General features: G+C 34.8%; 1 protein-coding gene across 3 annotated transcripts in view; it reads right to left on the reverse strand.

Annotated features, from left to right (window-relative positions):
• Positions 1-18,502, reverse strand: part of CADM2 (cell adhesion molecule 2) — a 384,704-nt gene that overhangs the window by 47,548 nt on the left and 318,654 nt on the right. The gene's annotated exons all lie outside the window — the stretch shown is intronic.

Raw genomic sequence — 18,502 nt, forward strand, 5'->3', positions numbered from 1 at the left:
TTTATTCATTAAACATGAAGCTCAATCAACTGAAAATTTAAAAATGTATCACAAATATCATTGACTGATGCTGATGGTTGATACGGGTTGCTTCGAGCAGCCTAGGTATCAACCAAGTATCTTCTTAAAATGTATGATGTTGTTATTATATTATTATTGTCATATATCATAGATGGTATAGTTGTTAAGGTGCTGGCTTTAGTCCCAATTTAGGCATGAAAGTCCTCATCTGGGTGACCTTTGGCCAGTCACTCTTTCTCAATCCAATCCACCCATAGAATTGTTGTGAGGAATATTGGAGATGTAAAAAGTATTGCATTACTTTTAAGGCAGGATAGAAATCAACTGAATATTTATTTTATATACATATATACACATACATACATACATACACACACACACACACACACACACACACACACACACACACACATACACTGAACTAACCCAACAGAGATACAGAAGTATAAGAGCAAAAAGAGTCATTCTGAGTTAAGGCACCCAGAGAGAAATAAGGCACAAAAAGCCAGTCAATGATTTTAAGCTAGTCCCTTTTTTGACAAAATAATCCAGACTTCCTCAGCCATAGGATGTTTGGTAAAATGACTACATCTATCTTTAAGGACAGTTGAATCTTGAAAGCTTGATAGACACTCATTTCTGTACCCTTGTTAATCACTGAAAGCACAAGGGCGGATTTTACTGATTGATTTGAATTCTGAGCACTTAAAGTTTCTCTGTCCACATGAAGACTACAGTGGGCATAATTGTTTTAATATCCACGATTTCAGTGAAAGAGGACAATTTTAAAAAGTGAATGAGTTCAAAGAAAAATGTAATAACAGGTCAATACTTCCCCCCATTGTTATCACTATTTGCAGCTCTGGATGTTCTCGTGGGTCTATATGTATGATAGATCCAGTAGAATTGTTCTGTAATTTATTTTAAAATTACAAGAACTGAATACCTTTTATTATTAGAGATTGTCTCTCAGTTGTATGACGCACTGGGAATGTTATTTTTTTCAAGTAATTTTTTAAAAGATTATAATTACAAAAGTAAAAGTTAAAAGAAAAACAGAAAGTAATAGTAAAAGGTGCAAAGCAAAAAAGTAGGAAAGAAAGAAAAAACAAAAGAAAGAAAGATAAGACTATAACAAAAGAAATTAAAAAGAATATATAAAGATATGCTCCCAACCTTTATCACAAGCATAAACAATATTGGTAACTGTTCACTTCTGTTAAATTACAACAAATTATGCCTTCTTTCCATATCCCCTCTCTTATCTATAAAGAAATCTGCAAAGCACCATCATTTTAGTGTTTTTGTCAGCAAAAATCCATAAAGTATCAGAAATGTCATATCTATTTTAATCTTGATCAAATAAATCAACTTTACATTCCTTTCTTCCGACAATCTTAATCTTTAGTGCTTTCAAGCAATGTTAACACTGGAAATGCATTTTATATCGATCATTCACATTCTTCAAAGGTTGTTATAAATCAATATTCAGATATAGTTTTTGGATGAACTCATTTTTCCCAATCAAAACCACAAAGAAAAAGACATTTTAAATCATATAATTATCCATATTTTTATATTGAAAAGCTACTACTTTTTCAGAAACAATGTATAAATATGTCTTCACAATTTCGTTTTGTTCATAATTAATTTTTAATATTAAAAAAACCCACATATACCCAGAAAAACTCTTGCAAATAGAGTTTAGAGGAATAAATGAAACCAGACATTATATCTATGTTTTATCATGTACTATTATGTGAGGTTTTTTTATATTTATTTAACATGTATACATCGCTGCCCATCTCACTCAACATGACTCTTAATTTATTAAAAAATATACAAAGTCAAGATAAATAAACACATGCTTTTAGGAAAAGGTACATCTAAACACAAAACAATCATTAAAATAGTAGAAAACAAGTACTTTAGTACACAATTCAGGTTCATAGTTTAATAACAGGACAAAATAATAACTTTTTAAAAACAATAATGCACTCCTCAACTAATTAAGTCAATAGTCATGGTGACTTCACACATTGCTAAAAATTGCAGTTAGGTAAAAGCTACTGTAAAATTTAAATCATGAAAGAAAATGAAAATACATTGATTAGCAATTAAAATACCTACTGTGTTTTCCCGAAAATAAGATCCATCTTGAAAATAAACCCTAACTTGTTTTTTGGGTGAGCCTAATATAAGCCCTATTCCAAAATAAGCCCAGGCATGCCAAGCATGAGAAGAGGCAGGCACGTGGGTGTCAATGGTGTCCAGCAGCAGCAGAAGCCTACCGACCCCTTGGCGTAGCACAAATACTGGTAAGTCTGAGCGTAGGGTCAGAGGTGGGGGGGAGAAGACAGGTGATCTGGATATGCTGCACAGCTGCATGACTCACAGGAGGCTTGCCGGATGCTTGTGCTATGGCACTGGTAGCAGGTGGAGGCAGAGCCATGGAGAAGACATTTGATCCTGATGCCCTCCGCAGGTGGGCCACAGGCAAGCTGAGATGGTGGGTCAGAGTGGGCAGCACATTGGGATCACTTCTGTTTCCACCTGGTTCTGCAGCATACTTTTTGCCCAGAGAGACACAAAGCTTTGTCTGCTTGCAAAGGGGATGCTTTGAAATGGAGCTAATTGCTCCTTTCCAAACCATTCCCTTTGCAAGCACATGAAGTTTTGAGTCTCTGTCATTTTCTTCTCTGGGAAAAAACTATGCTGCAGAACCAGGTGGACCACCCTTCTGTTCCACTGTCTGCTTCCCTGTGATCTCAATCAGGGCCAAGCTTTCAGCATTCCTCAGTCTTTACCTGCCCTGCAAGGAGGGCAAAGAACTCTCATGAGGCATGCAGCAGTATGGGCAGCCACTTGGTGACCAGTATGGCATTTGCCATGGCCAAGAAGTGTTCCAGCAGCAGCTGGGCCAGAAGGCGGGGGGGTGGAGGCCAGGGCATTCCAAGAGTTTGGCCCATTGCAGGCAAGCAGACAGGAAGGGGTGGGGCCAGTGGTAGCTGTGCTCCCACTCCAATTGGCCCTCACACTTGATGCCTCCTGCACTTAGAAGAAAAAGAAAAAAAAGACCACCCCAAAAATAAGCCCGAATGCTTATTTTCAAATCCAAAAGAAAATAACACCGGGTCTTATTTTCAGGGAAACATGGTAATTACTGCTAGGTGTTGTTTTTTTGTTTTTCTGATGTAGTTTCATCTTTAAATTGAAGTTTGGATAGATATTTAATATCCAGAAGATCACTTTCAATGCAATACATACAGCATTTTAAATAAAATACATAGCTATTTTGAAGAAAGTGCAGATGATACATAACCCAGCAAACATTACGTTTTTATTTACATTTATAATCAATCCATGATTACATTTCCCACAGTAATAATAAGAAATCAATTTTAGTACTCAATAAATCTTTCAGATATGGTTTATGTTTATTTGCTTCAGAGTTCATACCTCTTTGTTTATGGCTCAATGTTCAAATAGGAGTACCTTCAAAAATGATGGATAACAGTCCCCTTCATCTTCCTTCAGATATTTTTCCCATGAAGCATTACAAATAACTCAAATTATATTTTAAATATGAAGTGTAAGTGAAACACAAACCATTTGATTCAACATTCTATTTTTAGTTAGGTCTTCTCCCATTATACTTTGTTTTATTTGGGAGAGATAACAGTGCATTCCAGTGCACAGAGTCAAAACAAACCAAACCAAACATTTTTTTAAAAAAAGCAGGACACCAAGAACTATAAGAGGAAACTCACTTCTACAGTTCATAAGCCATGTGTAGCACATAGACTATGATCAATAGATTCCCCCCTATGACAGCATTTCCAAAATGTTAATCACACTATTTGGTACCAAAAAGCAACCACAAGTTTTCATTCACTTTCTAAATGAAAAACTAAAGTAAATTAATAAAAGTAAATATTTCCCCAAACTATGAGAAAAAGAAAAGTCTGGCTTCAACTACATGTATTTTAGGAACACAATGACTCACAAGGTGAGGACACTGAGCTGACAATTGGCAGGTTTGAGTTCAAGACCCTGTTGCTGTAGAGGGTGGGGTAACTCCTGTCACATGGTTAAGCTCCTGCTGACCAAGTTAAGAGAGTCATGAAGAGTCCCCAATGGGGCATCCCTTGGGCAATGGTAATGTCACTGTTAAATCCTTTCAACTTGGAAGAGTTTCAGTGGTCCCAACACAACTATAGTAGTAGTGTAGTACTACTATACTAGTAACTATATGTATGATGAAGCTTTTCCCATTTCCCATTTTTCTTTATCAATTCATTGCTTTGTATTCTGCAAGTTTTAATTTCTATCCCAAACACAGTTATGTTCAGCCACCAAAAGCTGCCCATCTCTCATGTATAGGCAGTATTCCTGTACTGATTTACCTCGTAATGCACTCAATTTCTAAGTAAACACAGACAAAATACTGCTAGACACAACATAACTAGAGAATAGAGTGTAATATAGAGATGGTCTTGAAGAAAATATGCTGTTATGAAAACTTAATCAGCTTAGTCCAGAAAGACAGGAAAGGATGAGGAACAAAATTGGCTCTCCTTTCTCCATCCCTCACTTTGGTTTAAAGATAGTGAGAAACTTTGTGAGGCTACCAAGATTCTGTATCATACCTTATAAAAACAAACTAGATTTCCAGTACTGCTTCTGGTGTCTGTTTCTTGATCTGATCTACTAAAAATGCTGACATCAGTCTTGAAAGCTTCATTATTCTCTATTTGGAAAAATATCAAACCTTTTCTTTGATTATATAGATGGTGTCAGATCCTTGGAACATTCCACTGTCTGTCAAACAACTTGCTGAAGTATTGTTGTAACATCAACATTAAATTGATATTCAAATAACTAACTTCCACACTGCCATCGTACAACTAACAATTATCCCTGACGTTTTTGGCATATGAAAACACTAGAAATTTTAAGTACATAACAATTATTCTAAAACTGAGATGCCTTGCAACACCTGATATGATGTATAACAAAAAAAGTTTAGAAGTTAAATAATTGGTTTTATATGTATCTATATCCTTAAACTAATCATGTTATATACAAATATGCTGTAGAAATTTCTAATTGTGTGTGCACACGCACACACATACATATCCATACATGAATAATTTGGGAATTAATTATTAATTAATTACTTATTAATTAGAAAATTAATAGTATTCAAGCTTTCTTGAGAATGATTTTTTCTCTTATAACAAAAAATATTTTAAAACAGAGTGCAAAATTCTGAGGAGAAATAAATAAATTCATTTCAAATATAACAGTGTTTCAAAGTGCAAATAAGCATTTTCTGGATAAAATAAGTGTTTCAATACTTCATTTATTATTTTACCTGTGCTGAATCTGATTATTCTGTCCTCTGGCTAACCTCCAAATCCAAAGCTAGAAGCTCAAGGGAAACTCTTATCTAGCAAACAGATGAGCTTTGAAGCCAATTTTGCACATGTAATTTAGCAGAAAACATTTATGTTCAAACTGTGCATTTCTGTTAAAATGCTGACTTAACTTATTTCTTTTAAAGTATAGAGGAATAGGTACTAAATTTAGCAGACAAAAATCTCCAATGATTTAAAACCAACTTTGTAAGATACATATTTTCTCATCTTCACTTTACTCATAATTTCTCATCTTAATGGCCCCTTTGCACATTTCAATGAATTCTAAAAAGAAATATATAGGTTAATTTATCAAATATATCATATGTTGTGAATACTGAATAATGGAAAGGCAAACTATTTTAAAACTACAAGAGATGTCCTGCATTATTTTAAAGTATTATACATGTTTTCTTACTCCTTAAAAAAAGGTGGCACTGATACAATATATGATATTGTGACATGACTACAAATAGCAGTTGAGGTCTCTGTAATTTTATAGTGCAGTTTTACCTTACAAAATCATACAGAGCTTAGATAGAAGAAGAATGAGAACACTGATGAGGTAAAATTCAAGAAAAAAAATAAATGTTTTCTTTTCTGATACTCAACTACATTATGATATTCTTCATCAGCAGAAGCAGAATAATTGAAAAAAATGGAGCACTTTAATATCCCCAATTTCATTAGCATTAACAATGCAGCTCTCAATTAATTTCAGTAATTTGTAACCACCATTTGATGCACTCACTTGAATGTTTCATTACCATGATGCAGCTTACATTTGCATGTTTTTGGAACATATATATGTAATAGCTTTACTAAACATTATTTACATATTATAAGAAGAGAAACTTTAGAATCATATAGAAATTTTATTTACTAAACTGCTAATAAATATAAAAGGAAGGAAGGCCTTGATTGTTACATATGTCCTTTAGGGAACAAGTATGCTGCAAAGGAAATACTAACCTAAATTTAAAACTATAACTGTTCCTTTATTCCTCCTGATTATATTGCAAATTGCTTTTAAATGTGAGTATAATTAAAAAGCTGACTAGCTAGTGCAAATTCAATGTGGGAAAAGGGACTGCCATGCAGTGAAGACAAGTTAAGCCAAAGTGGCAAATCACCTCATATAAAAAGCCACATAAAGCAATATTCCCAAATTGAATTTATCTACATTCTTCCTGCATTTTGTATTTGAAGCTTTTTATCTTCCAACATAAAACTGATTCATTTATCAATATTAAAAGGTATTTTTTTTAAACAATCTTCTTAATTTTCTGAAGATAAATGCTAACAATCCAAAAATAGCAAAATCCAGGCAAACAGCCCAGTATACCAAATGAATCATGAATGAGATCAAGTTGACTTGAGTGTCAGATCAAAAAGATAAATCAGTGGTATGCTGCATAGGAAGTATGATCATATGCCAGGAAATCTGGAAATTAGTCAGCAGTCAAAAAATCAGGGCAATACAAGCTAGGAACTTTGTCCAAAGTTAAAACAACTCATACATTAATTTTGTCCAAAGTTAAAACAACTCATACATTAATTTTGGTCAGCAGGGTCCTTACACGCTACAGTATGGGAATATTTTAATGTGGTAGTCATAAATTATTAAGCTTTTTTTAAGCCCATGTTTTAAATCCTCATCTATATTATACAAGTCTGGAAAGAAGATGGAAAAGGGAAGGGAGGTGTTTTGGTGTGAATGTGGTAAAGCCTTTATTAGTCATAGTTTGAAGATACTATGTAAGTAGAAGATCCAGTTCTTAAATGATTTGTTCATTTTCTCATTATTTCCATCTATATCTCTTATCAGGATTGAATTGCAGCCAAGAACAATAGATGAAGTCCACCCAGCCCCTCATATAGACGGTTGTCCCAGATTTCTACTTCTCAGGAAATAAGAAGGCATTCTGAAAGCAAGCACATATGCTTGATCCTTCTTATTTTTAATCTTACAGTAAATCCACACCCACTCACATCGCCTCCTTTTAAGTAAACATGAATAGGATTGTTATCACTACCAGTTTATTTTCCCCTAGTTGTCATGGTTACCTGAGTCTTATTTCTTTATTGTCTTGAGTATTAATTGTTGTTGAAACAAAACCAGAGTTTCAATAAAGCAAATGACAAATAACAAAGCACTTAGGAATAGTTTCCTTGAAAAAACAATGTGTACATGGTCACAACAATCTGGATAGTAGGAAAACACATCTGCCTTTCCTTGTCAAGCATTTAAAATCCAAACCATTTTAACATGAGAGATACTTTGGCATAGTGGTAAGATGCTGGCCTTGAAATAAAAACCTAGTAATAGCAACATTTTAAGTGTTACAATAAATTATTAAATCAGCACATCCCCGTCATATATGTGAGACAGTTTAAAAACAGAAAGTGCTGGTCAGGAATTATTTGTACTTGTAGCTATTATACATTTGTTTACATGACATTATGTACAACTACATTGTACGTTAACAGTTGTTCAGGTTGCCTAGGTCTAGGAGGTGACCAGTTGCTGGGTTCATGCAACGATCCTGGCTCTTTAAGAGAAAGGATAGTTGTTTTAGCACTGAAGATGGTGGTGCATCCCCGTTGCCCTCCAGAAACTGGACCCAAAGCATTTTTATAATTATCAACCCGTCTCAAATTTGCCTTTATTCTGGAAGTCTGTTGAGAAGGAAGTCAGACTATAATTGCAGAGAATTGTGCAGGAAGCTGATTTTTTTTTTTTTTTTTACTTAGGCCAATGCTTAGTAGAGAGAAGCATTGTTTCACTTGCTGAAGACCTTTGAAGTGAAGCTGGGAAGGAGGTGATGTATCCATCTTTTTAGACCTTGATCTCCTGGTGACTTTTGAAGCCCTCAACTATGTTATCTTTGTAGGCCACTAATGATATCTGACAATTGGAGGCACTGTAATATGGAAGTTTTTCTCTTTTCCCAAAGACCAGTTCCATTTAATGCTGTTGGGGATAGAGGTACTTGATACTTATTTGTATGATGAAAGTTCTCCTCCCCATTTAACATGTACATCAATATCAACATTGCTGAGGCTTCCACATTAGTTTGGGCTTCCAAAATCTGGATCCCTACTCAAGATTGATGGTCAAACTGCAGATCATTTTGAATTCTCAGCTCCTATTTATTAAATTATTTTGTTTCTTCTAATTTTTATGAGTAGTAGGAAAAGTTGTGGTTTCCTTTCAAATTTAAATTCCAAGATTTTTTGCATTATACTATGTATATATTTTTAGAATGTTGGGGGGCGGGATCTGTTGCATGTTCACTTCATATGATCAAATGTTTGTTCTGTTTCATGACATTTTCAATATATGTTGATGTATAATTTCTATGTCTTGGGTAATATCATACCAATGGAGATATATACTGTCTGTAAAATATTTTATAACATTTTTAAATTTAAAATGTATAGGTGGTGTTGGTTTTATTTTATTTGTTAATATTCCCCTTTTTTCTTGAGATGTGATTTTATCTTTCCAATGATTTGTAAATATGTCACCTATGGTATATTGAAGCCTTCACTAAATAGTCTTGCTGTGTTTTTAGCCTATTCATAGAATCTGATTAAACTATGTTTGCATATGTAATTACATTTTTCTTGCTGTAACTACTTCTTATATCAAGAAGCTAGAACTGAACCTGTCAGAGACACTATTATGTTTGTGCAATGTTATTCTATTATCACATTTTGTCTAATAATATCTCCTTTTAAGTTCTTATCTTGATTTGTATTACTATGAAGTCCATTGGCTAAGTCAAGTCCTTCCAAAATTGCCATTCTGCTATTTGAAGATTTTTATTCTTCTGTTACTCATGGTGGGAAACTTGCTTTATGGTACAATTTCAAGTATGAAAGGGCAAGGCTGCCTTTTGGTTTGGAATTTTGTAGTATATATTTTTTAAATTTGACTCTAAATTATTTTCTGTTCCATTTGAATGTGGCACTAGGTTCTTGCTGTTCTTGTAAGATTTTCTCTGAAATTTGAATTGTGAAATTTAAAATAAATAGTTAATTTGTATTTGTACAACTCATTTTCATAATTGCAATTTTTCTTCACAAAATTAATCTGATATTCTTTAACATTTAAAGGTTTCTCTTAATCTCTTGTCATAAATTAACATAATTATTTTGATATGTTTGTTGATTATCAGGTGCAAACCAAGATATTCCACTGAGTGAACTGATAAGCCTGATTCTTCTTACCCCCTCTAAAAAACAAAAAAAACCTTCATTAATTAGAAATATAAAGATTTTATATGCCGAATATTGTCCATAACTATGAATTATTTACAGTAACTGTTTTACTTTGTGATTCTATTATAAGTTAATACTACATTACCCACATAGTATTTAAACTTATATTTCTGTCCATAAATTTATCATCTTGGATTTTTTTCCTGCCAGTATTTCCAGCACAATGATAAGTAGTAAAGGAGAGAATAGATATGTTTCTTTGTTTCTTACTGATTTGAAAATATTCAGAGAAATTATGATGCCATTAGCTATGATCTTTGCTTTGTGCCATAGATATATACTTTTAACCCAAGCTAGAAATTCCTTTTTGAGGTTCATTTCAGTTGGTACTACAGCATGAAGTGCTGCTGCAAATAGTTAAAGGAATTTTTCACATCCAAGAAAATGTGTACAGTTTCTTTCTTTTTCTTTTTGAAAAATGTCTTCTGTTTTGTTGATTACTTACTTTTCTGTAGCCTAGACAATAGAGTGAAATGAATGAATAAAAAATAAATGAAAACAATACAATACACCCTGATATTGTATATGTGTTGAATGTTCAATTGCCTGCCAGTTTGAACTAAGTTCAATAAGCTTGGAAAATATCAGATTGGGAAAAGGCTGGCTTGGAAAAGAGTTAGTTCCCATTATCAGTTCTTCAATTTCTAGTGAAGTTTACTGAATAACCTGTAGTAATCTGTATGTTTAACAAATAGCAGGTTCCATAATCATAACTGTAATAATAATAACAATAATAATAGTAATAGTAATACTTGTACACAGTTGCTTGAAAAAAAGCAGGCTAAAGAATAAAAAAGATTTATAAACTATAATCTTTGGCAATAGTTCCAAAATCTCTTCCTATAACTATTGTTTTTTAAAATAGCATTTTGTATTATAAGACTAAGCTCTAGGCATGAAAAATTGGTTTTATAAATATGTTCCAAATTAGTGTATTTATATGTTTTCCTAAAAACTGAATGCCTAAAGTTACCTTTGGTTATATTTCACAATTTTTCATTTCTCAAGAAACAGAAATTAGCTTATTGCATTGAATGTCACCATAGACAATATAACTTACTCAATGTAATAAATATAAAATGTATGTATTTTATATTTTGCCTTATGTCTGATGTTTGTCCTTAATATTTATATTAAAATAATTTGTTAACCATATCAAAAATAAACGGATTCATTCTCTTTCTTGTAATATTGCCTTCTAACATGAATGATCTGACTTGAGTTCTTGATTCCAAAATATTTTTCTCATTTTTTTTTCTCATATTAACCTTTAGATTGGGAAATATTTTATTATTGTACCTGGTTTAAAATTTAAATGAAATAATGAAAAATCTATATGGACTCCTACTGTGGATCTGTCTTTATATGAAGAGACAATTAGGATCTGCCCTGTTAACAGTTAGTATGAAGAAAATATATTTCTGTACTGTAATGCTTTTTATATGCCAAATTTTAACCTATTTTATTTAATGATTTTATCTATCTTGTTATCTCCAGAATCTCCTTTGCTTATAAATCTGATATGTTGGCAGGAAAGATCTAAAAGTTGGGGAATGCATTTGAACTTCCTGCCAACACTTTCTATTGTGATGGTTAAGAAATCTATATGCTGGCATAGGAACTCTTGAAGTCATTAATGTTTAATCTCCTTCTGTTCCTTAATTAAATCACTAGGCAACACTGTATGACATTAGTTGGTCATTAGGAAGACTGAAATTTTGAATCTCTTTTAAAAGATGTACTGTGTAATCAACCTAAATTTAGCGTTATATGTAGAGGTTATTATTTTTTGTTTTAATTTGAAAGTTCATTTGAAAATCACTTTATTTTGCCTGGATCTTTTTTTTTTAAAGATAGTGATACTTTTAGAATTTTCAAACTCATAATTTCTATGCAGATATTTACGATAGTTCTCCAATGTTGAATTACTGTGATATGTGAGAAGCTCAAACTGGATATTTGAAGAATTCTGAAGAAAATGAAAGGGGCTAGAATATATATTTTGTCCATTTTTAAAAATGACATCCAAGATAAACAGCTTTATAAGATTAACATAATCTGACTGGCTCTAAATTTGCATTTTTTTACCCTGGAATTCAAGATTATTTCCAAAGTTAGGAGCTATCAGATAAATAGCTGTTATCTAGTTTTCCCAGCATCCTGATGTTCTTCCAGCAGTTGACCTCAGAGGCAGAGTGAGTTATTTGGTAGTTTATAGGAACTGGAGACAAACTAACAGAACTATATTGTTTTTGAATCTGGCAAACTGGTTTCTCTCATTGGTATATCATGGAATCCAAGAAAACTGGGCAAATTTCTGATTAGTCCTTTTTGATAAAATTCCAACAGAACCAGTTCCTGATTATCCCTAAACTAGATTGCTGATTGGTTTTCTGCCTGGGTAGACTTCTAATTGGTCTATTTTGAAGTGCTTCATGGCTTATCTTTGAGCCAGATATTTGTGAGGTGTTCTGGCTGATGAAGCTGCGGAGGACACTTTTTGATTAGTTAAGACCAGTATATTCTTAGTGTGGCATAAAGCTGGAAACCATATTTTATTGATTTTTAAATTGTCCTTCCTGTTGAATTTTTAAAATGTTTACAGATCTCAATAATTTTTCTATGTAATCACACATGGTAATGGCATTTAGGTTATTTCTCTACTACTGTTCCAATAAGGTCTGTGAGATTTCAATGTAAGGTATAAACACATTTCCTGTTAGAAATGGTTTGTCTTTCAATGTTTTTTTATAATTGCTAGATTGCATATGCACCTGATCTCATTAGCTTGTAGAGCATTACAAATTCTAGAATAGTATATTTCAAAAGAGTTACTGCTAAATATAAGTAACCTTGCAATTCAAAAATATCAGATTTCAAATATACCTTTTAAAATTCCAAATCTAGTTGGAAATGTTAGAAACTTTCTTTTCTTTATGGATTTACTCAGATCGTGGTTGTGGAGGCAAGGGGGAAGGGAAACAACATGAACCCTATCTCCTTTGCACTTCCATTGCAATATTATATGCAAGTACTAAATGGTAAAACTTGTATTGTGATCTTACAACATGTGAGACCTTTCAAGGTAGGCCAAACCAAGAAAAATATATTGGAGGAACCCCTGCAACTGATTTTATTTTCATAGGGTGGAAGCTTGTAGAGCTTTTCTCTGCCCTACCTATAATACAGAATCAAGACTTGATTATTTTGATCAGGACTGAGATATTTACTGTCTATTATCTGCTTATTGCTTCTCCATTCCTTTGCTAGATTAACTCTGCCTTTCTCTAAGCCATGCTTCTGTCATTTTAATGAAACCTCTGTACATGCCCATGACTTTGATGTCAAGGAGGTCCTTTCCAGTGTTTTGCAACAGCATAGGTCAAGGTCAATAAATCTTTATCTTACCATCTTTCCAGTATCCATCTCAATTTCTTTTCTTTTCCCAGATGCTAAATCAGAACCACAGAAAATCTCTTATCTCCAGTTTTTTTGAAGGCAAGTTTTATAATTAATTGCCTTTTTTCTTATTACTTCACAATTAAAAATGATTTCTATGTAGTTTGCCTTAAAAGGTCACTGTGATAATTACATCTCAAAATTACAATTAAAAGATTCCACTCCCCCCACAGGAATTAGATCTGCAGTTGACTTGACTAGTTTTGAGGACTTTTAAAATTATAGTTATTATATTGTGACTGTGTTCAGAATTAACCAATTACATTCAAACTGATTGTATATCATACCAGTATACATCTGCCATCAATTAAACTGATTGATCAAAACCATGTAAAGCTCAGCTATTATAGTAAGATTTTTCTGACATTTAGTCAGTTATAGCAAAAGCCATAGTCTGCAAAGAACTTACAAAGCATCAAAGGGATTTCATTGTTGGAAAGTATTATTCAGAAGAAGGGTACAAAACCATTTCCAAGGCATTGGATAAACCATGGAATACAGTGAAGATAGGCATCAACACATGGAGAAAAAAGGGCACAACAGTGACATTGCCAAGAACTGGATGTTCCTTTAAAATTGATGAAAATACAAAAATAGAACTGGTTCGGAAGACTGCCAAGATGCCAATAGCAATATTAAAGGAGCTTCAGGAATTTCTGGCAAGTACTAGATGTGTACTACATGGGATGACAATCTTCCATATTCTTCATATGTCTGGGTTGTAAGGTAGGGTGGCAGGATGGAAGCCTTTTCTTACAACATCCAAGCCCAGTTACTTTTTGTAAAAAACTGCATCAAGTCTGACAAAAATATTGGAAAAAATGTTTTATGGTATGATGAGTCCAAAGATGAACTTTTCAGACACAATTCCAAAAGGTATGTTTGGGACAAAAACCGCACTACACATTACTAAAAGTACAGTATATCCACCATGAAGCATGGTAGTGACAGCATTAGGCTTTGGGATTGCTTTTCTTCAGCTAGAACTGCTGTTTTAGTCGAAGTGGAGGCAATAATCAACAGTTCCAAATATTAATTAATTTTGCACAAAATCTTCAGTCCTTTGTTAACCTGATGAAGAGAAATTGCACTTTTCAATACAACAATGACCCAATTGAAGAAAAGACCAAAGTTTTAGAGTGATCTAGGCAGAGCCAGGACGCAAATCCAATTGAAAATCTATAGGATAACCTGAAGACGGCTGTGTACAGGAGATGCCCTTGCAATCTGACACATTTGGAAGCTTTTGCAAGGACAAATGGGCAAAGATTCACAAGGCAAGATGTTTCATGCTCATGGGCTTCTTCACCAAAATATTTAATGCTGTCAGAAAATCAAAAGATGCTTCAGAAAATATTAGTTTAAGGGTTATGTAACCATGTTATTGTACACTTTTATTGTTATTTTTCCACTAAAAAATTCCAGTTTGTTTTTCAGTTGAATTGTACAGCGGATATGTTATATTAAAGGTATAAAAAATTCTAAAGTAAGTTATCTTGGTCTGTCTTTTTTAACATCTCAAAAACCTGGTATTTTAACAGGGGTATGTAGACTTTTTTTATCCACTGTATGGAGCTTTTAGATTTAAAAAACTAGCATTAGAAGTGTACCTGACAAATCAATACAAAGCTTTTAGCACTGGTATTATGTGCATATTTGAATAAACAAATCTAATAAGTAGACTGCAGGTTCTAAGTTGCCTTTAAAGAGCCCCCCCAGAAAATATATTGTGGCAATGTAATTGGCTGGTAAAAAATCATTGTTGTTGCTGTTACTTTGTTGTCTTCCTATTGAAGTGGGAGCAAGCTAGCAAACTTACTAATTATGGTAAATAGGCCACTTTCTGAATGAGAAAACCTGGACTGCTAATAGCCTATTCTTTAGAAAGAGCCAGGATGTGTACATGTCTTCCTAACACTTACAGTAAATTCTTCCATCTAAATTTCAAGATTGGTTACTCCATCAATATTATTTGTAGAAATACAAATCTCCAACATGGCAGTATCTTGCCTGAAGTGTAGTATGCAGGCATAACAAAACAAATTAAAAGACATGTGTGTTGAGAGCATCTAACATAATACTGAGAAGTAGAATTTTAGTAGAAGTAGAATTGGAAGATAATTTTCAAGATGGCTGCGCACATGGATGCTGTGGCTAACTGCTCCTTCTTTTAGTGTATGGTGTGTATTATTCTGTGTGTGTTTTGGATCCTTTCCTTGATTGAATCCTGTGGGGCAAGGAGTATCTATAGTCGGCAAGCCTTGTTACAAATTGGACTGAAATGTGAAAAGGCTATTACGGATGATTTTATACGTTCTCATAACATACCGAAGGAGGCAGCTAGGCAGCTAGGGGGAGCCATGGATCACTATCCCTGTAGGAAGGAGGAAGAGGCGGAGAAAAAAGAACAGGAAGAGGAAGAGAGGATGCCGTGCTGGGGTTTTCTTTAGGCTGAGTAAGTTTCCACACAAGCCTTCAATTCCAAATATATTTCTTACCAATGCAAGATTTCTGACTAACAAAATGGATGAATTAAGGCTACGGATTGCAAAGACTAAATTCATCAAGAACTGCTGTGTTTTGCTAATCACAGAAACTTGGCTTCATTCACCCATTCCAGATGCAGCTGTTGAGCTGGAAGGCTACATAGCTCACTGGCAGGACAGGAGTAGAGATTCTGGCAAGATCAAAGGGGGAGGTTTAAGCCTTTATGTGAACAAAAGCTGGTGTATCAATACAAAGACTGTAGACAGCCACTGCTCCATAGATCTGGAGTATATGACACTTAAATGTAGACCCAAATATCTTCCACGGGAATTCAGTGTGGTTTTGATTACTGCAGTCTATATCCCACCTGATGCCAATACTACCATAGCTTTGGGATTCTTGTATAACGTTGTTAGTAATCAGCAGAATAAGTATCCTGATGCTGTGCATATCATAGCGGGGGACTTTAATCAAGCTGATTTAAAAGAAGAGCTCCCTAAATTCTATCAGCATGTTAAGTGTGCTACTAGAGGAGCAAACATATTGGACAAAGTTTATACCAACATCAAACATGGCTATAAGGTTATACAATTACTACATTTGGGACAATCAGACCATATGTCACTGCTTTTAGCACCAGCTTACATCCCTCTTAGGAGATGGGCTCTGCCTATAATAAAGACAGCGAAATCTTGGCCAGAAGATGCTTCCCAACAACTTCAGGATTGTTTTGAGAACACAAATTGGGACATCTTTTACCACCCTGACCTAGAGGTGCACACTGCAACTGTTCTGTGCTATATCAAACACTGCACAGATACTATCACTGTGGATAAGCATATTAGGATCTATCCCAATCAGAAACCCTGGATGACCAAGGAAGTTCAGCGTCTCTTGTGTGACAGGACCAAAGCCTTTAGGTCTGGTGATGGGGCAAGATACAGTGTTGCCAGAGCTAATCTGAAGAAAGGTATTAGGAAGGCCAAGACTGATTATAAGAGGAAGATTCAGGATAATTTTTGTAGCAATAACATGAGGCAGGTGTGGCGAGGGATTCAACAAATTACAAACCATCAACCGACCAATGTCATCCCTGCTGAGGGGGATGCTTCATTGGCAGAGGAACTGAATCATTTCTTTGCTCGCTTTGAAGTGGAGACATCAGAGACAGTTAAAACACAACTACCAGCCAATTGTAGCCCCCACCTCATTGTGGAGGAACAGGTGAGGAGCATTCTAAGGGCTGTGGACCCTAGAAAGGCTGCTGGTCCTGATGGTATCTCTGGCCGAGTGCTTAAAGACTGTGCTGATCAGTTGGCTGGAGTCTTTACCAGGATCTTCAAGCAGTCTTTACCACAGTCCACTATTCCATCTTGTTTGAAGGCTTCCACCACTGTTCCGCTGTCAAAGAAGTTCCCTTTCGATAACCTCAACGATTACAGACCAGTGGCACTCACTCCTATCATCATGAAGTGCTTTGAGAAATTGTTCTGCTGGCACATCATTTCTGGTCTTCCGCATACATTTGATAAACACCAGTTTGCATACAGAAAAAAAATCTACAGAGGACGCTATAGCCATCACTCTTTACACTGCTCTGACTCATCTAGAACAGTGGGAGGGCTATGTGAGGATGTTTTTTGTGGATTTTAGTTCTACATTTAACACAATTCTTCTACACAGACTAGTGTCTAAACTTCTGAACCTTGGGCTTCTAATTCAATCTGCCTTTGGATTATGGATTTCCTGTCTGGCCACTCACAGAAGGTCAGATTAGGTAATCATACCTCTTTAGCCCTTATTCTTAACACTGGTACACCGCAGGGTTGTGTGTAGAGTCCCTTACTCTATACTCTTTATGCTCATGACTGCATTCCCACTCACGTTAGTAATACTATTGCTAAATTTGCAGATGATACAACAGTGGTGGGACTTATCTCTGGGGGGGATGAGTCTGCCTACCGAGATGAGGTGGACTGGTTGCTTTTGTGGTGTGGAGACAACAACTTGGTCCTCAACACCAATAAGACCAAGGAGCTTATAGTGGATTATAGAAGGAACAGATCAGACATCAATGGAGACCGAGTGGCACAAGTGGCCAGTTTTAAGTTTCTGGGTGTTACCCTAAAAGAGGACCTGACCTGGGGTGCCCATATTGCAGCCTTGGTCAAAAGAGCCCAGCAGAGATTATACTACCTGAGGCTTCTCACAAAACAACAACTGAATGAGAAACTGCTGGTGACCTTCTACCGCTGCACCATAGAGAGCATTTTAACATACTGCAACTCTGTATGGTTTGCCAATTGCACAGTGGCAGATAGGAAAGCACTCCAGAGGGTTAATGTCATTGCCCAGAAGATCATTGATTGCCCTGTCCCCTCTTTGGAAGAGCTTTATAGCTCCCGCTGCCTTAAGAAAGTTCAAAACATTCTCAAAGATCCCTCTCATCCTGGGCACCCTTTTTTTGAACTATTACCATCTGGCAGACGATACAGAATAATAAAAACAAGGACAAATAGGCTGAAAAACAGCTTCTATCCCAGAGCAGTAGCTCTTTTGAATTCTGCTGTATAGTGCAGTGTTGGTGTGGTGTCGGGGGTTTCCGGTTCAATGTGTGAAGGGTGAAGGATGTGTGTTTGTGTTTATTTTCATGGTCATGGTCATGATGTGCACTGAAGATGGTGTTTGATTTCATTGTACAAGGTGCAATGACAATAAAGTAAAAGTAAACTAAACTAGAACGTGATCATTTGAATTATTTCTTACAATGGTAGGTGGATATAATAGTGTTCATATTTACTTAGTAGTAAATTATACATCAATTTTAA

This window comes from Notechis scutatus, chromosome 5, assembly GCF_049901735.1.
Source record: "Notechis scutatus isolate UNSWTSFEM ecotype Mainland chromosome 5, rNotScu1.2, whole genome shotgun sequence".
Lineage (NCBI taxonomy): Eukaryota > Metazoa > Chordata > Lepidosauria > Squamata > Elapidae > Notechis > Notechis scutatus.